Source organism: Ranitomeya imitator, chromosome 6 (assembly GCF_032444005.1).
Source record: "Ranitomeya imitator isolate aRanImi1 chromosome 6, aRanImi1.pri, whole genome shotgun sequence".
NCBI classification, from domain to species: Eukaryota; Metazoa; Chordata; class Amphibia; order Anura; family Dendrobatidae; genus Ranitomeya; species Ranitomeya imitator.
The window spans coordinates 137024964-137046589 of NC_091287.1; positions in this window are offsets into that span (position 1 = coordinate 137024964).

Genomic DNA, 21626 nt, shown 5'->3' on the forward strand with positions numbered 1-21626 from the left:
AAGATCGAAGCTCAGGAAAGGCAACCTGGAGAACACCTTGGAGTGGAACACACCATCTCTCTACACCCCATACCCAATTTGTAGGCCTAATGCAGTGTAGTTTCCAACAACTACTAAACGAGAGCCGGAAGATCGAAGCTCAGGAAAGGCAACCTGGAGAACACCTTGGAGTGGAACACACCATCTCTCTACACCCCATACCCAATTTGTAGGCCTAATGCAGTGTAGTTTCCAAGAACTACTAAACGAGAGCCGGAAGATCGAAGCTCAGGAAAGGCAACCTGGAGAACACCTTGGAGTGGAACACACCATCTCTCTACACCCCATACCCAATTTGTAGGCCTAATGCAGTGTAGTTTCCAAGAACTACTAAACGAGAGTCGGAAGACCGAAGCAACGGCAAGGAAACCTGGGGAACACCTTGGAGTGTAACACACCATCTCTCTCCACCCCATACCCAATTTGTAGGCCTAATGCAGCCTAATTTCCGACAACTACTAAACGAGAGCATGAAGATCGAAGCTCAGGAAAGGCAACCTGGGGAACACCTTGGAGTGTAACAAACCCTCTCTCTACACCATGGAAGGGCTGATTCTTAGGAAGGAAGGCTGTCGGAAAGAAGCAGGGCGCGTCCGAGGGTGATTATATTCTTATTAGGTATATACTCACCCTCGGACGCGCCCTGCTTCTTTATTTGTAATGAATGTTTATTTGCAATGTGGTTTTGACTTACTCTATTTTTTTGGTAAATAATGATTTTATTATTTTCATTGTTTTGCATCTTCTTGGCAATAATATAAAGAAGACGCGACAGGACAACACTCGGTGGATGCCATATCTGTGTTTTAAATTGAAAAAAACTTTCAGTTAACTACTTGCAGGAGAAAGTTATTGTAGCTGGTGGCCATTTTTAGTACTGTACCAGATTTTTGTTGTATGTGTTTGTTTTTAATGTTAAAATGTCTGCATTTGATATCTCTCCAGTATTTTCTTTTTTATAAGCAAAATACTTATTTTTATATTTTCTGATGTTGGTTCCAGGGGTACACGGGCAGCAGTGGTGTGGTCAGTGGAGGCCTAGTGGAAGGAGTGACCGCAGACAGGCATCGAAGGCCTAAAATAATAACACATGGCTGTAGGCAATTTTAAATTGGTTCCAGGGGTACACGGGCAGCAGTGGTGTGGTCAGTGGAGGCCTAGTGGAAGGAGTGACCGCAGACAGGCATCGAAGGCCTAAAATAAAAAAATTGGGCTGGCTGTAGGCAATTTTAAATTGGTTCCAGGGGTACACGGGCAGCAGTGGTGTGGTCAGTGGAGGCATATTGTAAGGAGTGACCGCAGACAGGCATCGAAGGCCTAAAATAATAACACATGGCTGTAGGCAATTTTAAATTGGTTCCAGGGGTACACGGGCAGCAGTGGCCTGGTCAGTGTAGTAGTAGTAGAAAGAACGGACTGCAGACAGGCATCGAAGGCCTAAAATAAAAAAATTGGGCTGGCTGTAGGCAATTTTAAATTGGTTCCAGGGGTACACGGGCAGCAGTGGTGTAGTCAGTGGAGGCATAGTGGAAGGAGTGACAGCAGACAGGCTTCGAAGGCCTAACATAACAAAAATGTCAATACAATGGTATTGTCAGTGGCAGGCATTGAAGGATGTCAGCGCATAGACTAAACATTGGTGGAGCTGTGAGATAATTTTGCAAGTGGTAGAGCACTGTTTGAGCTGGGGGGGGGGAACTGTCTTGTGGCCGGCGGTACAGGCCCAGGGCCCCTCATATTACAACGGTGTGTCTGACGTTGGGTGCGCACCACCACCGCCAGAGACACTTTATTGTACTAGGAGGGACCCAGTGGCAGTGCCGTCGACCAAAAGCGGGCACACCCACCTCTTCAGACAAACAGCACTCTCACGGGTGCTGTCGCCAAGTGTCGATACCACGGCCCCGTGTGGGGAGTTTGGCCATTTAGTGAGGTGTAAACATGTCGTATGCTGGACAATCAGGTGCAGAAAATTACGAGATTGGAAAAGGCATTCAGAATAGTCCACAGGCAAGACCTTTTCATAGGAAAGCTAGGTGTCGGCCGGGCAAGGTGGGGCAAAAGATTTCGAAATCCAGTTGTGGTTCATTTTAATGAAGGTTAGATCATCTACATTTTGGGTAGCCAGACGAGTCCTTTTTTCTGTTAGTATTGAACCTGCAGCACTGAATACTCTTTCTGATAGGACACTAGCTGCCGGGCAAGCAAGCTCCTGCAATGCATATTCTGCCAATTCTGGCCAGGTGTCTAATTTTGATGCCCAGTAATCAAATGGGAATGACGGTTGAGGGAGAACATCGATAAGGGATGAAAAATAGTTTGTAACCATACTGGACAAATGTTGTCTCCTGTCACTTTGAATTGATGCTGCAGTACCTGTCCTGTCTGCGGTCATAGCAAAATCACTCCACAACCTGGTCAGAAAACCCCTCTGGCCAACGCCACTTCTGATTTCTGCCCCTCTAACTCCTCTGGTCTGCTGGCCCCTGCAGCTCGTGTGAGAACGATCACGGGCGCTGTGTGCAGGGAATGCCAGAAGCAAACGGTCAACAAGAGTTGATTGTTTGGTTGCTAATATTAGTTCCAAGTTCTCATGTGGCATTATATTTTGCAATTTGCCTTTATAGCGAGGATCAAGGAGGCAGGCCAACCAGTAATCGTCATCGTTCATCATTTTAGTTATGCGTGTGTCCCTTTTGAGGATACGTAAGGCATAATCCGCCATGTGGGCCAAAGTTCCAGTTCTCAAATCTGCGGTTGTGCTTGGTTGAGGGGCAGTTTCAGGCAAATCCACGTCACTTGTGTCCCTCCAAAAACCAGAACCCGGCCTTGCCGCGCCACCAATTTCCAGTGGCCCCGGAAAAGCTTCCTCATTAAAAATATAATCATCCCCATCATCCTCCTCGTCCTCCTCCTCCTCTTCGCCCGCTAACTCGTCCTGTACACTGCCCTGGCCAGACAATGGCTGACTGTCATCAAGGCTTTCCTCTTCCTCAGCTGCAGACGCCTGATCCTTTATGTGCGTCAAACTTTGCATCAGCAGACGCATTAGGGGGATGTTCATGCTTATTATGGCATTGTCTGCACTAACCAGCCGTGTGCATTCCTCAAAACACTGAAGGACTTGACACATGTCTTGAATCTTCGACCACTGCACACCTGACAACTCCATGTCTGCCATCCTACTGCCTGCCCGTGTATGTGTATCCTCCCACAAAAACATAACAGCCCGCCTCTGTTCGCACAGTCTCTGAAGCATGTGCAGTGTTGAGTTCCACCTTGTTGCAACGTCTATGATTAGGCGATGCTGGGGAAGGTTCAAAGAACGCTGATAGGTCTGCATACGGGTGGAGTGTACGGGCGAACGGCGGATATGTGAGCAAAGTCCACGCACTTTGAGGAGCAGGTCGGATAACCCCGGATAACTTTTCAGGAAGCACTGCACCACCAGGTTTAAGGTGTGAGCCAGGCAAGGAATGTGTTTCAGTTGGGAAAGGGAGATGGCAGCCATGAAATTCCTTCCGTTATCACTCACTACCTTGCCTGCCTCAAGATCTACAGTGCCCAGCCACGACTGCGTTTCTTTCTGCAAGAACTCGGACAGAACTTCCGCGGTGTGTCTGTTGTCGCCCAAACACTTCATAGCCAATACAGCCTGCTGACGTTTGCCAGTAGCTGCCCCATAATGGGAGACCTGGTGTGCAACAGTGGCAGCTGCGGATGGAGTGGTTGTGCGACTGCGGTCTGTGGACGAGCTCTCGCTTCTGCAGGAGGACGAAGAGGAGGAGGAGGGGGTGCGAACGGCTACAGCCAACTGTTTCCTAGACCGTGGGCTAGGCAGAACTGTCCCAAACTTGCTGTCCCCTGTGGACCCTGCATCCACCACATTTACCCAGTGTGCCGTGATGGACACGTAACGTCCCTGGCCATGCCTACTGGTCCATGCATCTGTTGTCAGGTGCACCTTTGTGCTCTCAGATTGCCTGAGTGCATGGACGATGCGCTCTTTAACATGCTGGTGGAGGGCTGGGATGGCTTTTCTGGAAAAAAAGTGTCGACTGGGTAGCTCGTAGCGTGGTACAGCGTAGTCCATCAGGGCTTTGAAAGCTTCGCTTTCAACTAACCGGTAGGGCATCATCTCTAACGAGATTAGTCTAGCTATGTGGGCATTCAAACCCTGTGTACGCGGATGTGAGGCTAAGTACTTCCTTTTTATAACCATAGTCTCATGTAGGGTGAGCTGGACTGGAGAGCTGGAGATCGTGGAACTAGCGGGGGTGCCGGTGGACATGGCAGACTGAGAGACGGTGGGAGATGGTATTGTTGCCGCCGGTGCCCTAGATGCAGTGTTTCCTACTACAAAACTGGTGATTCCCTGACCCTGACTGCTTTGGCCTGGCAAAGAAACCTGCACAGATACTGCAGGTGGTGCGGAAAATGGTGGCCCTACACTGCCGGAAGGGATGTTGCGTTGCTGACTAGCTTCATTGGCCGAGGGTGCTACAACCTTAAGGGACGTTTGGTAGTTAGTCCAGGCTTGCAAATGCATGGTGGTTAAATGTCTATGCATGCAACTTGTATTGAGACTTTTCAGATTCTGTCCTCTGCTTAAGGTAGTTGAACATTTTTGACAGATGACTTTGCGCTGATCAATTGGATGTTGTTTAAAAAAATGCCAGACTGCACTCTTTCTAGCATCGGATACCTTTTCAGGCATTGCAGACTGAGCTTTAACCGGATGGCCACGCTGTCCTCCAACAGGTTTTGGCTTTGCCACGCGTTTTGGGCAAGATACGGGCCCGGCAGATGGAACCTGTTGCGATGTTGATGCCTGCTGCGGCCTCTCCTCCTCCGCTTCAGAACTGCTGCCGCCTGCACCCTGTTCCCCCAATGGCTGCCAATCGGGGTCAAGAACTGGGTCATCTATTACCTCTTCTTGTAGCTCGTGTGCAACTTCGTCTGTGTCACCGTGTCGGTCGGTGGTATAGCGTTCGTGATGGGGCAACATAGTCTCATCAGGGTCTGATTCTTGATCAGCACCCTGCGAGGGCAATGTTGTGGTCTGAGTCAAAGGACCAGCATAGTAGTCTGGCTGTGGCTGTGCATCAGTGCACTCCATGTCAGATTCAACTTGTAATGGGCATGGACTGTTAACTGCTTCACTTTCTAAGCCAGGGACGGTATGTGTAAAGAGCTCCATGGAGTAACCCGTTGTGTCGCCTGCTGCATTCTTCTCTGTTGTTGTTTTTGCTGAAGAGGACAAGGAAGCGACTTGTCCCTGACCGTGAACATCCACTAACGACGCGCTGCTTTGACATTTACCAGTTTCACGAGAGGAGTCAAAAGAGCTAGAGGCTGAGTCAGCAAGATAAGCCAAAACTTGCTCTTGCTGCTCCGGCTTTAAAAGCGGTTTTCCTACTCCCAGAAAAGGGAGCGTTCGAGGCCTTGTGTAGCCAGACGACGAACCTGGCTCCACAGCTCCAGACTTAGGTGCAATATTTTTTTTCCCACGACCAGCTGATGCTCCACCACTACCACTACCCTCATTACCAGCTGACATTGAACGCCCCCGGCCACGACCTCTTCCACCAGACTTCCTCATTGTTTTAAAAACGTAAACAAACTAACAGTATTTGTTGCTGTCACACAAATTACACGGTGAGCTATAACTTCAGTATGATTTAGCTACCCCTTTACAGGTGAGTGAGACCACAACGAAAATCAGGCACAATGTTACACACTCTGTTGTTGGTGGCAACAAATGAGAGAGATGCCACACACGCAGGACTGTCACTGAAGCACATATGTAAATATTAATCTCCCACTGTTTTTTTTTTTGTTTTTTTTTCAGGGAGACTTTAGGAAAAAAAATAATAGAATAAAATGATTTTTTCAGGAAGAATTTAGAAACCAAATAAAATAAAATGATTTTTTTCAGGGAGAATTTAGAAAACAAATAAAACAAAAAAAGGCTTTCTATGGCCCACTGAGTGAGAGATGACGCACACAGGAGTCAGGAGTGGCACACAAGCCCAGAGGCCAATATTTATCTCCCACTGATTGATGTAGTGATTTTTTCAGGTAGATTTTGGAACCCAAATCAAGCTAAAAAAATAATAGGCTTTCTATGGCCCACAATTGGAGAGAGAGAGAGATGGCACACCCAGGAGTCAAGACTGGCACACAAGCAGAAAGGGCAATATTAATCTCCCACTGATTTGTTTTTGTTTTTTTTTTCAGGGAGACTTTAGGAAAAAAAAATAATAGAATAAAATGATTTTTTCAGGAAGAATTTAGAAACCAAATAAAATAAAATGATTTTTTCAGGGAGAATTTAGAAAACAAATAAAACAAAAAAAGGCTTTCTATGGCCCACTGAGTGAGAGATGACGCACACAGGAGTCAGGAGTGGCACACAAGCCCAGAGGCCAATATTTATCTCCCACTGATTGATGTAGTGATTTTTTCAGGTAGATTTTGGAACCCAAATCAAGCTAAAAAAATAATAGGCTTTCTATGGCCCACAATTGGAGAGAGAGAGAGAGAGATGGCACACCCAGGAGTCAAGACTGGCACACAAGCAGAAAGGGCAATATTAATCTCCCACTGATTTTTTTTTTTTTTTTTTCAGGGAGACTTTAGGAAAAAAAAATAATAGAATAAAATGATTTTTTCAGGAAGAATTTAGAAACCAAATAAAATAAAATGATTTTTTCAGGGAGAATTTAGAAAACAAATAAAACAAAAAAAGGCTTTCTATGGCCCACTGAGTGAGAGATGACGCACACAGGAGTCAGGAGTGGCACACAAGCCCAGAGGCCAATATTTATCTCCCACTGATTGATGTAGTGATTTTTTCAGGTAGATTTTGGAACCCAAATCAAGCTAAAAAAATAATAAGCTTTCTATGGCCCACAATTGGAGAGAGAGAGAGAGATGGCACACCCAGGAGTCAAGACTGGCACACAAGCAGAAAGGGCAATATTAATCTCCCACTGATTGATTTATTGATTTTTTCAGGTAGAATTTAGAACCCAAATAAAGCAAAAAAAAAAAATGGGCTTTCTATGGCCCACTGAGTGAGTGATGATGCACACAGGAGTCAGGAGTGGCACACAAGCCCTGAGGCCAATATTTTTCTCCCACTGATTGATGTAGTGATTTTTTCAGGTACATTTTAGAACCCAAATCAAGCAAAAAAATAAATAGGCTTTCTATGGCCCACTATTTGTGAGAGAGATGGCACGCTCAGGACTGGCACACAAGCCCAGAGGCCAATATTAACCCCTTTACCCCCAAGGGTGGTTTGCACGTTATGGACCGGGCCAATTTTTACAATTCTGACCACTCTCCCTTTATGAGGTTATAACTCTGGAACGCTTCAACGGATCCCGGTGATTCTGACATTGTTTTCTTGTAACATATTGTACTTCATGATAGTGGTAAAATTTCTTCGATATAACTTGCGTTTATTTGTGAAAAAACGGAAATTTGGCGAAAATTTTGAAAATTTCGCAATTTTCCAACTTTGAATTTTTATTCTGTTAAGCTAGAGAGATATGTGACACAATATAGTTAATGAATAACATTTCCCACATGTCTACTTTACATCAGCACAATTTTGGAGACAACATTTTTTTTTTCTACAAAGTTATAAGGGTTAAAATTTGACCAGCAATTTCTCATTTTTACAACAAAATTTAGAAAACCATTTTTTTTAGGGACCACCTCACATTTGAAGTCATTTTGAGGGGTCTATATGGCAGAAAATACCCAAAAGTGACACCATTCTAAAAACTGCACCCCTCAAGGTGCGCAAAACCAAATTCAAGAAGTTGATTAACCCTTCAGGTGTTTCACAGCAGCAGAAGCAACATGGAAGGAAAAAATTAACATTTTACTTTTTAGTCACAAAAATGATCTTTCAGCAATAATTTTTTTAATTTCCCAAGGGTAAAAAGATGAAATGGACCTCAAAAGTTGTTGTCCAATTTGTCCTGAGTACGCTGATACCCCATATGTGGGGGGGAACCACTGTTTGGGCGCATGGCAGGGCTCAGAAGGAAAGGAGCGCCGTTTGACATTTTCAATCTAAAATTGGCTGGAATTGAGATCGGACGCCATGTCACGTTTGGCGAGCCCCTGATGTGCCTAAACAGTGGAAAACCCCCACAAGTGACCCCATTTTGGAAACTAGACCCCCTAAGGAACTTATCTAGATGTGTCATGAGCACTTTTATCCCCCAAGTGCTTCACGAAAGTTTATAATGCTCGGGCGTGAAAATAAAAAATCCTATTTTTTCCACAAACATGATCGTTTAGTCCCCAATTTTTTATTTTCTCAAGGGTAAAAGGAGAAATTGGACCCCAAAAGTTGTTGTCCAATTTGTCCTGAGTACGCTGATACCCCATATGTGGGGGGGAACCACTGTTTGGGCGCATGGCAGGGCTCAGAAGGAAAGGAGTACCGTTTGACATTTTCAATCTAAAATTGGCTGGAATTGAGATCGGACGCCATGTCACGTTTGGCGAGCCCCTGATGTGCCTAAACAGTGGAAAACCCCCACAAGTGACCCCATTTTGGAAACTAGACCCCCTAAGGAACTTATCTAGATGTGTCGTGAGCACTTTTATCCCCCAAGTGCTTCACGAAAGTTTATAATGCCTGGGCGTGAAAATAAAAAATCCTATTTTTTTCCACAAACGTGATCGTTTAGTCCCCAATTTTTTATTTTCTCAAGGGTAAAAGGAGAAATTGGACCCCAAAAGTTGTTGTCCAATTTGTCCTGAGTACGCTGATACCCCATATGTGGGGGGGAACCACTGTTTGGGCGCATGGCAGGGCTCAGAAGGAAAGGAGCGCCGTTTGACATTTTCAATCTAAAATTGGCTGGAATTGAGATCGGACGCCATGTCACGTTTGGTGAGCCCCTGATGTGCCTAAACAGTGGAAAACCCCCACAAGTGACCCCATTTTGGAAACTAGACCCCCTAAGGAACTTATCTAGATGTGTCGTGAGCACTTTTATCCCCCAAGTGCTTCACGAAAGTTTATAATGCCTGGGCGTGAAAATAAAAAATCCTATTTTTTCCACAAATGTGATCGTTTAGTCCCCAATTTTTTATTTTCTCAAGGGTAAAAGGAGAAATTGGACCCCAAAAGTTGTTGTCCAATTTGTCCTGAGTACGCTGATACCCCATATCTGGGGGGGAACCACTGTTTGGGCGCATGGCAGGGCTCAGAAGGAAAGGAGTACCGTTTGACATTTTCAATCTAAAATTGGCTGGAATTGAGATCGGACGCTATGTCACGTTTGGCGAGCCCCTGATGTGCCTAAACAGTGGAAAACCCCCACAAGTGACCCCATTTTGGAAACTAGACCCCCTAAGGAACTTATCTAGATGTGTCGTGAGCACTTTTATCCCCCAAGTGCTTCACGAAAGTTTATAATGCCTGGGCGTGAAAATAAAAAATCCTATTTTTTCCACAAACGTGATCGTTTAGTCCCCAATTTTTTATTTTCTCAAGGGTAAAAGGAGAAATTGGACCCCAAAAGTTGTTGTCCAGTTTGTCCTGAGTACGCTGATACCCCATATGTGGGGGGGAACCACTGTTTGGGCGCATGGCAGGGCTCAGAAGGAAAGGAGCGCCGTTTGACATTTTCAATCTAAAATTGGCTGGAATTGAGATCGGACGCCATGTCACGTTTGGTGAGCCCCTGATGTGCCTAAACAGTGGAAAACCCCCACAAGTGACCCCATTTTGGAAACTAGACCCCCTAAGGAACTTACCTAGATGTGTCGTGAGCACTTTTATCCCCCAAGTGCTTCACGAAAGTTTATAATGCCTGGGCGTGAAAATAAAAAATCCTATTTTTTTCCACAAACGTGATCGTTTAGTCCCCAATTTTTTATTTTCTCAAGGGTAAAAGGAGAAATTGGACCCCAAAAGTTGTTGTCCAATTTGTCCTGAGTACGCTGATACCCCATATGTGGGGGGGAACCACTGTTTGGGCGCATGGCAGGGCTCAGAAGGAAAGGAGCGCCGTTTGACATTTTCAATCTAAAATTGGCTGGAATTGAGATCGGACGCCATGTCACGTTTGGCGAGCCCCTGATGTGCCTAAACAGTGGAAAACCCCCACAAGTGACCCCATTTTGGAAACTAGACCCCCTAAGGAACTTATCTAGATATGTCGTGAGCACTTTTATCCCCCAAGTGCTTCACGAAAGTTTATAATGCCTGGGCGTGAAAATAAAAAATCCTATTTTTTCCACAAACATGATCGTTTAGTCCCCAATTTTTTATTTTCTCAAGGGTAAAAGGAGAAATTGGACCCCAAAAGTTGTTGTCCAATTTGTTCTGAGTACGCTAATACCCCATATGTGGGGGGGAACCACTGTTTGGGCGCATGGCAGGGCTCAGAAGGAAAGGAGCACCGTTTGACATTTTCAATCTAAAATTGGCTGGAATTGAGATCGGACGCCATGTCACGTTTGGCGAGCCCCTGATGTGCCTAAACAGTGGAAAACCCCCACAAGTGACCCCATTTTGGAAACTAGACCCCCTAAGGAACTTATCTAGATGTGTCGTGAGCACTTTTATCCCCCAAGTGCTTCACGAAAGTTTATAACGCCTGGGCGTGAAAAAAAACAACCCTATTTTTTCCCACAAAAATGATCATTTAGTCCCCAATTTTTAATTTTCCCAAGTGTAACAGGAGAAGTTGGACCCCAAATGTTGTTGTCCAATTTGTCCTGAGTACGCTGATACCCCACATGTGGGAGAAAACTACTGTTTGGGTACACTTCGGGGTTCGGAAGGGAAGTAGTGACGCTTTGAAAAGCAGACTTTGATGGAATGGTACGCGGACATCATGTTCCGTTTGCAGAGCCCCTGATGTGCCTGAACAGTAGAAATCCCCCACAAGTGACCCCATTTTGGAAACTAGACCTAACTGGGAACTTATCTAGGTGTGTGGTGAGAATTTTGAACCCCCAAGTGTTTCACTTAAATTTATAACGCCCGGGCGTGAAAATAAAATATCCTATTTTTTCCTACAAAAATGATCATTTAGTCCCCAATTTTTAATTTTCCCAAGTGTAACAGGAGAAATTGGACCCCAAAAGTTGTTGTCCAATTTGTCCTGAGTACGCTGATACCCCACATGTGGGAGAAAACTACTGCTTGGGTACACTTCGGGGTTCGGAAGGGAAGTAGTGACGCTTTGAAAAGCAGACTTTGATGGAATGGTACGCGGACATCATGTTCCGTTTGCAGAGCCCCTGATGTGCCTGAACAGTAGAAATCCCCCACAAGTGACCCCATTTTGGAAACTAGACCTAATTGGGAACTTATCTAGGTGTGTGGTGAGAATTTTGAACCCCCAAATGTTTCACTTAAATTTATAACGCCCGGGCGTGAAAATAAAATATCCTATTTTTTCCTACAAAAATGATCATTTAGTCCCCAATTTTTAATTTTCCCAAGTGTAACAGGAGAAATTGGACCCCAAAAGTTGTTGTCCAATTTGTCCTGAGTACGCTGATACCCCACATGTGGGAGAAAACTACTGTTTGGGTACACTTCGGGGCTCGGAAGGGAAGTAGTGACGCTTTGAAAAGCAGACTTTGATGGAATGGTACGCGGACATCATGCTCCGTTTGCACAGCCCCTGATGTGCCCAAACAGTAAAAAAAAAAACCACAAGTGACATTTTGTAAACTAGACCCCCAATGAACTTACATAGATGTGCCCCCTTTTTGGAACTAATCTACTGTTTCCTGTAAAGTAAATTAGTAGTGCATGGAGGTGTGGTACAATCTGAAGCAATCCTTCATACACAGGCCAGGTTTTTCGGGGCAGGTGTCGCATTGATAAGTGGTGTCCTTGCGTATTCCCCTTTTGTAACACACTCGGCACCTTTTTTGCGACCTACCTCTTTTTGCAGTTTGCGGGACCTCCCCCGGGAAATGCTGACCTGGTACGATACGAGCACCTTCAGTTCCGGAAGTACTGGGGCCCGCTCCTTCCCTCGTGCCAAATAACAGGGCCTTAACCACTACCTCCTGGAACTGAAGGTACGACGTATCGCTGTGGCGTGCACATTGTGACAGCAGGAAAGCGTTGAGCATTGCCATTTGTACGATGTACACGGACAGCTTTTTGTACCACACCTTGGCCTTCCTCAAAGCACTGTACGGTTGGAGGAGCTGATCGGAGAGATCAACGCCCCCCATGCTTTTGTTGTACCCCAGTACACAGTCCGGTTTGCAGACCTGTGTAGAGGTACCCCGTACAGTGCTGAGGGCACTGCCATCACCGTGTATGGTGGTCAAGAGAAGGACATCCCTCTTGTCCTTGTACTTGACCACCAGCAGGTGGTCGCTACATTGGGCTCTGCTCTCACCTTTTCTGAGCATCTGCCCAAGTAGCGTCTTTGGGAGGCCTCTCTGATTTTTGCGGACAGTACCGCAGGCTGCGGTACCTCGCGCAGAGAGGGATTTGTAGAGTGGGATGCTGGTATAAAAGTTATCAGTATAGAGGTGATAACCTTTATCCAGCAGTGGGTGCACCAAATCCCACACTATTTTCCCACTCACTCCCAGGACAGGGGGACACTCAGGCGGTTCAATCCTGCTGTCCTTCCCCTCGTAGACTCTAAAGCTGTAGGTGTACCCTGAGGTACTCTCACACAGCTTGTAGAGTTTGATTCCGTACCTGGCCCTCTTGCTGGGCAGGTATTGACGGAATCTGAGCCGCCCCTTAAAATGAACCAAGGACTCATCCACGCAGATGTCCCTTTTGGGCACGTACACTTCACCGAACTTTTTGTTGAAGTGTTCGATGACAGGCCGAACTTTGAACAGACGGTCAAAGTTGGGGTCATCTCGTGTGGGACACTGTGCATTATCGGAATAATGCAGGAATTTATGGATGGCCTCAAAACGCGTTCGGACCATGACCATTCGGAACACTGGAGTGTTGAATAAAATATCAACACTCCAATATTGCCGAACTTCTGGCTTCTTCAGGAGCCCCATATGAAGCATCAGGCCCCAAAACTGCATCATTTCAACTGCGTCTACAGGAGACCAGTTAGAATATGATGAACTGGTGTTTTGCTCCAAAAATTGACGAGCATACAAATTAGTTTGCTCCACCATGAGGTTAACAAAATCCTCAGAGAAAAAGACTTTGAAAAAGTCTATTTCTGTGAGGCCGGTGGTGTCAAAACTGATTCCTGATTCTGCCACAAAATCAGGAATCAGTGGCTCGTAATTTTCGGGGGGCGAGGTCCATACGGGGTCCGAAGAGGGGCGCGCTGGTTCATCTTCAGGAGTGGGCCCTGCCTCATCTTCATCTTCATGAATGATGGGCACTTCTTCTGTCCTGCGGCGTCTGCGTGGCGGTTCCGCAGGGCCGGAGGAGGAAGATGAGGAGGAGGAAGAGGATGAGGAAGAATCAGAAAAATAATGAAAAGTGGGATCCTCTCCCTCGCTATCAGTGTCGGAGGCAAGGAAAGCATATGCCTCCTCCGCTGAATAGCGCTGTTGGGACGAACGGGACGAGCGGGACATTTTTTTTATGAGTATGGTGCTTGGGTGTAATTTATTGGGAACTATGTGTACGTGTGGGGGGATAGTGTTTGGTGCAAACTATTCTTAAAAGAAAAAGCTAAAGGGAAAGAAAAAGTAAAGGGGAGAAAAAAATACCTGTGAAAGGAAAAGTCTAAAACAGCAGGCCCTAGCTCTGATAAGTGAACCGCGTCAAATTTCGGCGCCTGCTGGGTGTACGAACGGGGATGTGGAAAAAACGCCAGGCACGAGAGCTCTAAGTGACACGGTTCACTTATCAGAGTTCGGTGGCTGCTGGGTGTGCGAACGGGGATGTGAAAAGGGAAGGCACAGATTAGACGCGGCGGCTGGGGGAGCGCAAGGAGATGGGGGAAAAAAAAAAAGAAAAGGCACGGATTAGACGCAGCGGCTGGAGGAGCGCACGGAGATGGGGAAAGAAAAAAAAAGAAAAGGGAAGGCACAGATTAGATGCGGCGGCTGGGGGAGCGCAAGGGGATGGGGGAAAAAAAAAAGAAAAGGCACGGATTAGACGCAGCGGCTGGAGGAGCGCACGGAGATGGGGAAAGAAAAAAAAAGAAAAGGGAAGGCACAGATTAGATGCGGCGGCTGGGGGAGCGCAAGGGGATGGGGGAAAAAAAAGAAAGAAAAGGCACGGATTAGACGCAGCGGCTGGAGGAGCGCACGGAGATGGGGAAAGAGAAAAAAAGAAAAGGGAAGGCACAGATTAGATGCGGCGGCTGGGGGAGCGCAAGGGGATGGGGAAAAAAAAAAGAAAAGGCACGGATTAGACGCAGAGGCTGGAGGAGCGCACGGAGATGGGGAAAGAAAAAAAAAAGAAAAGGGAAGGCACAGATTAGACGCGGCGGCTGGGGGAGCGCAAGGGGATGGGGGAAAAAAAAAGAAAAGGCACGGATTAGACGCAGCGGCTGGAGGAGCGCACGGAGATGGGGAAAGAAAAAAAAAAGAAAAGGGAAGGCACAGATTAGACGCGGCAGCTGGGGGAGCGCAAGGGGATGGGGGAAAAAAAAAAGAAAAGGCACGGATTAGACGCAGCGGCTGGAGGAGCGCACGGAGATGGGGAAAGAAAAAAAAAGAAAAGGGAAGGCACAGATTAGATGCGGCGGCTGGGGGAGCGCAAGGGGATGGGGGAAAAAAAAGAAAGAAAAGGCACGGATTAGACGCAGCGGCTGGAGGAGCGCACGGAGATGGGGAAAGAGAAAAAAAGAAAAGGGAAGGCACAGATTAGATGCGGCGGCTGGGGGAGCGCAAGGGGATGGGGGAAAAAAAAAAGAAAAGGCACGGATTAGACGCAGAGGCTGGAGGAGCGCACGGAGATGGGGAAAGAAAAAAAAAAGAAAAGGGAAGGCACAGATTAGACGCGGCGGCTGGGGGAGCGCAAGGGGATGGGGGAAAAAAAAAAGAAAAGGCACGGATTAGACGCAGCGGCTGGAGGAGCGCACGGAGATGGGGAAAGAAAAAAAAAAGAAAAGGGAAGGCACAGATTAGACGCGGCGGCTGGGGGAGCGCACGGGGATGGGGAAAAAAAAAGCGAGCACGAGTGTTGATAGGTGAACTGCGTCACCAATCAACGCTCGGCGGCTGCTAAATTTGGGCACGGATACGGCGCAAGGAGGGGGGATTGGAGAAGGGGGATGAGAGAAGGGGGGATGGAAGAAGGGGGGATGGGAGAAGGGGGGACGGGAGAAGGGGGGATGAATAGAGATCGGGCCGGGATCGGGGTATCAACACTTACGGTTTGTAGTCTCTCTTCTTTCTTCTCTCTTCTTTCTTTAGCTAGAATTGTGGTGTCACAGGCTACTGTGGCACCACAAGTCTCAGCACAGGAGGGGATCTCAAAGCGTGACCGCTCTGAAGGAATCCTCACCAAGTGTGAGGATTCCTTCAGAGCAGTTACACAGGTCAGGGGCAGGTGAGACAGGTCACAGAGCGGTCACACCGCTGCTGTGACCTGTGATTGGTGGGATCGATGATCACATCGATCCCACCAATCAAAGAAGGCCCTGGTGACGCTGGTGTTGCTATGCACCAGCCTATGATCGGAGCTCACAGCTCCGATCATAGGCAGGTCACCGGCAGGTCACCAGCAGGTGACAGGCAGGTGACCGGCAGGTGACCGGCAGGTCACCGGCAGGGCACAGCGCGGTCACACCGCTGCTGTGCCCTGTGATTGGCGCGATCGACGATCACATCGATCGCGCCAATCAGACTGGGAACACGGGGCTGCAGAGCGCGCAGGTAGGCAGGACACAGCAGCGGCGGTAACACCGTCGCTGTGTCCTGCGATTGGCGCGATCGATGTGATCGTCGATCGCGCCAATCAGAGTTGAATGCTCCGGAGCCATGGCAGGAGATCCGGAGCCATGGCCCGGGGCTGCAGAGTGCGCAGATAGGGGCAGGGCACAGAGCGGTAACACCGCCGCTGTGCCCTGCGATTGGCGCGATCGATCTATCGCGATCGCGCCAATCCCGGGGGGGTTTGGGCCCATGCCTGGCATTGCCAGGCACTGGCCTAGGATCGAGTACATCGGTACTCGATCCTAGGCTGGGACCTCACTGTTTCAGCCAAATTGATTGGCTGAAACAATGAGAAAGGCTGCGATTGGCTGCTCAGAATTGAGCAGCCAATCACAGCGATCGGGAGGCCGGGGGGGCGGCGACAGGCCCTAGGATGCCGACACCATCTTCCTGCAGGTAAGATGGCGTCGGAATTTTAATGCGATCACTGCGACTTAAGTCGCAGTGTCGCATTAAAGGGCATGACGTACTATTGCGTCCTTGGGAAGTAGGGCCCACCCCACATGGACGCAATAGTACGTCAGATGGCAGAAAGGGGTTAATCTCCCACTTTTTTTTTTTTTGTTCCAGGGAAAATTTATAAACCCAATAAAAAAAATAATAAATAGGCTTTCTATGGTCCACTATCTGAGAGAGAGAGATGGCACGCTTAGGACTGGCACACAAGCCCAAAGGCCAATATTAATCTCCCACTGATTGATTTATTGATTTTTTCAGGTAGAATTTAGAACCCAAATAAAGCAGAAAAAAAAAAAAAGGGCTTTCTATGGCCCACTGAGTGAGTGATGATGCACACAGGAGTCAGGAGTGGCACACAAGCCCTGAGGCCAATATTTTTCTCCCACTGATTGATGTAGTGATTTTTTCAGGTAGATTTTAGAACCAAAATCAAGCAAAAAAATAAATAGGCTTTCTATGGCCCACTGACTGAGAGATGGCACACACAGGAGTCAAGAGTGGCACACAAGCCCTGAGGCCAATATTTTTCTCCCACTGATTGATGTAGTGATTTTTTCAGGTAGATTTTATAACCCAAATCAAGCAAAAAAATAAATAGGCTTTCTATGGCCCACTATTTGTGAGAGAGATGGCACGCTCAGGACTGGCACACAAGCCCAGAGGCCAATATTAATCTCCCACTTTTTTTTTTTTTGTTCCAGGGAAAATTTATAAACCCAATAAAAAAAATAATAAATAGGCTTTCTATGGCCCACTATCTGAGAGAGAGAGATGGCACGCTTAGGACTGGCACACAAGCCCAAAGGCCAATATTAATCTCCCACTGATTGATTTATTGATTTTTTCAGGTAGAATTTAGAACCCAAATAAAGCAAAAAAAAAAAGAAAAGGGCTTTCTATGGCCCACTGAGTGAGTGATGATGCACACAGGAGTCAGGAGTGGCACACAAGCCCTGAGGCCAATATTTTTCTCCCACTGATTGATGTAGTGATTTTTTTTGAGGTAGATTTTATAACCCAAATCAAGCAAAAAAATTAATAGGCTTTCTATGGCCCACTGACTGAGAGATGGCACACACAGGGATGGCACTCTAGCAGAAATGTCAATCTTAATCTCCCACAAAAAAAAAAAAAAAAAAACAGGGAGTGTCCTTCAATTACTATCTCCCTGCAGTAATCTCAGCCAGGTATGGCAGGCAGCAATAAGGAGTGGACTGATGCACAAATTAAATAAAAAGTGTGTACAAACAAAAAAGATAGCTGTGCAGAAAGAAAGGAACATGAGGATTTGTGCTTTGAAAAAAGCAGTTGGTTTGCACAGCGGCGTACACACAGCAATGCAGCTATCAGGGAGCCTTCTAGGGCAGCCCAATGAGCTACAGCGCTGAGGGGAAAAAAAAAAATGTAGCTTCCACTGTCCCTGCACACCGAAGGTGGTGTTGGGCAGTGGAAATCGCTACAGCACAAGCGGTTTGGTGGTTAATGGACCCTGCCTAACGCTATCCCTGCTTCTGACGAAGCGGCAGCAACCTCTCCCTAAGCTCAGATCAGCAGCAGTAAGATGGCGGTCGGAGGGAACGCCCCTTTATAGCCCCTGTGACGCCGCAGACAGCAAGCCAATCACTGCAATGCCCTTCTCTAAGATGGTGGGGACCAGGACCTATGTCATCACGCTGCCCACACTCTGCGTTTACCTTCATTGGCTGAGAAATGGCGCTTTTCGCGTCATTGAAACGCGACTTTGGCGCGAAAGTCGCGTACCGCATGGCCGACCCCGCACAGGGGTCGGATCGGGTTTCATGAAACCCGACTTTGCCAAAAGTCGGCGACTTTTGAAAATGAACGACCCGTTTCGCTCAACCCTAACCACCACATCAAAACTCTGTCATGGGCAGGCCAATCTCCAGACATGAACCCCATTGAAAACCTCTGGAGTGTATTCAAGCCATCAAACAAAGAAGAACTCCTTAACTTTTTGCGCCAAAAGCAGTGTGAAAGACTGGTTAAAAGCACGCCAAGATGCATGAAAGCTGTGATAAAAAATCATGGTTATTCCACAAAATATTGATTTATGAACTCTCCCTGAGTTAAAACAGTATTGTTGCTTCTAAATGATAAAGAACTTGTTTTTTTGCATCACTTGAGGTCTGAAAGCACTGGGTTTTTTATTAAATTTTGACCATTTTTATATTAAAAAAAACAACAAATTGTATTGTTTGGAAATTCAGACACATGTTGTTAGAAGTTTATAGAATAAATGAACAATCTACATTTTACTAAAAAGTATACAGTACCTATAAAGAGAAAAATCAGACAAGCCGAACATTTTGCAGTGATCTCTTAATTTTTGCCAGAGCTGTATTTTCAAGGCTTTGTGAGCCACAACATGCATATCGGTATTCTGCTCAGCCTCTACACATAATAACCGACATGTGGTCATGGGTGTTTGGCAAACAGTATGTGCAGTTCTCCCACTTATAGAAGAATCAGCAAAGATGGTAAGCAGCGATGACGACATAATCAGCACGACCATCCCATTTCTGTGTCTACTCAAATTCTTGCTGCTCACAATGAAAGAGGAAGCTTTGCAAGTGGACCAGGTGATGATGGAGGAAGTAAGCAGAAAGGGTAATATTGAGGGTACTATCAACACCAGCTTATTGTCTTTTCAGCGTGGATGGCCTGCAGAAGTGGAGCATGAGGAGGAGAGGGAGGAGGAGGCGATGGAGAGTCGGAATCCTGGTGTGGACACAATAGAACTCTTGCCTGTTGAGAGACGGACACAAATGGCAGACTTATTGTCCCAATGTCTTTCATGTGACCCTCGCATTATATGCATTTTGGCCACCACGGATTGCAGGTTGTTTATCATTCTCAACCCATGCAACAAGGAGAATTTTCCATTTCTCCTTCCTGCAGTGGAGAAGGCCACTAAAATGGTGCAATACCAGAAGGCCAAAATTGAAGAATTGGTAAAAAAAAATTGCATCTGACAACGCTGGTGGCAGAGGACAGTTCTTTGAACAACCAAGAAGTAAAGAGGATGGAGACACATAATAGATCCGAGAGAACCAGGGGAACACTCTCAAAGGTTTGTGCCAGTTTCATTAGACCCTGTCAGAGCCAAGGCCCTGATTTGCAAGGTACTCTGACAAGGAGGAATAATTTTATGAAGATGGTGAACGAGTACCCAGTCGACCATATCAGCATCCTTTGTCATTCCTCTGTATAACTTGTGGGTTCTATATAGATTAGGTTGCACTACTGAATATACAAGCTTGCCTTGTGCAGGCTTGTACTATGGAGAACATAGAATGAACTTCAATCCAACATTGCATGCAGCCAGCGGGTAAGGAAAGGGTGAATCAAACACCCGAAAGCTCCGCCCATATGACCGAAAACCGGTCCCGCCCAATTCAGGTGACAGGTTCCCTTTAAAAACAATTAGTATATAGTACCAACCCCATAGGCACACAAAATGCTGATTAACCGTACTAAGATCCCCAAGCAAAAATAGAAGATAATAGCCATGATAAGTGTCCTAATTTTCACAAAAAACACAGTTACAGTCACGATAGCATATAAATATTCATATTGAATGGGAACACGTAAGTACAATCATAATGTGCACATGACCATGTGCCAATGTAACATACAACTGTTAACCCCTTAGTGACGCAGCCAATTTGCTGCTTAATGACCTTGCCAATTTTTATAATTCTGACCACTGTCAATTTATGAGGTTATAACTCTGGAACGCTTTAACAGATCTTGCTGATTCTGAGAATTTTTTTTTCGCGACATACTGTACTTTATGCTAGTGGTAAAATTTATATAACTTGCGTTTATTTATGAAAAAAACATGGTGAAATATGGTGAAAATTTTTAGAATTTTGCAAATGTTCAAACTTTGAATTTTTATGCCCTTAAATTGTTACATTAATATGGATCCCAGGGCCTGAAGGAGAGTTTCCTCTCCTCCAGACCCTTGGAACCATATGCACCGCACACTACGATACCGATTTCCGATATCACAAAAATATCGGATCTCAGTATCGGAATTCCGATACAGCAAATATCGGCCAATACCCGATACTTGCAGTATCGGAATGCTTAACACTAGTTACGAACTACTTTTCCTCCCTTATCGATGTTCTCCCCCACAGGTCATTCCCCTTTGATTACTGGGCATCTAAAATAGACACCTGGCCTGAATTGGCTGAATATGCATTACAGGAGCTCGCTTGTCCTGCTTCTAGTGTGTTATCAGAAAGAGTCTTCATTGCTGCTGGTTCAATACTGACCGAAAAAAGGACACGTCTGGCTACCCAGAATGTTGATGATCTAACCTTCATTAAAATGAACCAATCATGGATTTCAAATTATTTTGCCCCACTTTCTCCTGCTGACACGTAGCTTGCCTGAAAAATGTCTTGCTTTTGGCCTCCTCTTACTGACTTCTCCAATTCCGCCATTTGCAGCTGCGGAATGTCCACCATAGGCCATTTTTATACCTCCCTAATTGGGCTGACTCCCCCCACAGGCCCGAGGTCACCACCTGGCGCAAGCACCCATGCGAGTGCTGTTTGCCTGGACAGGTGGGTGCGCCCACTCTTGGGCAACGGCACTGGCACAGGGTCCCTCATAATACAATGAAGTGTCTCTGACAGTGGTGGTGCACTACCAACGTCAGACACACCGTCGTAATATGAGGGGCCCTGTGCCAGTACCGCCGCCCACGAGAGAGTGTTTCCCCACAGCTATAACAGTGCTCTACCACTTGCAATACTTACTTCTCCCTGCTCCACCACTGTGTAGTCTGTGCTGTTAAATCCTTCAATGTTGAAATGATAGATGATAGTAAAAATATACAGGGGTCCTGGCCTCCATTTAGACCAGTTAATACTTTGCGCCAACTACCACTGTCTACTACTCAGCAGAGGAGCCCACCCCTGTACCTAGCTATGCCACCAATTTATTTATGAACATTTTTTTGGCTGACATTTAGCCCACTATATTATTTTGGCCTACTAAATGTGTCAGCCACATATTACAGTTGTCCTCCACTGAACAAAGCAATGCCGCCTGTGTACTCCTCTTACCTATTTTGAACTGCATTTAGCCTACTTACTTACTTGGGCCTAGTAACTGTGTGAGCCTCTCATAACAGTTGTCCTCCTCCGCTGAAAAAAAGCTATGCCGCCTGTGTACTCCTCTTACCAATTTTTAACTGC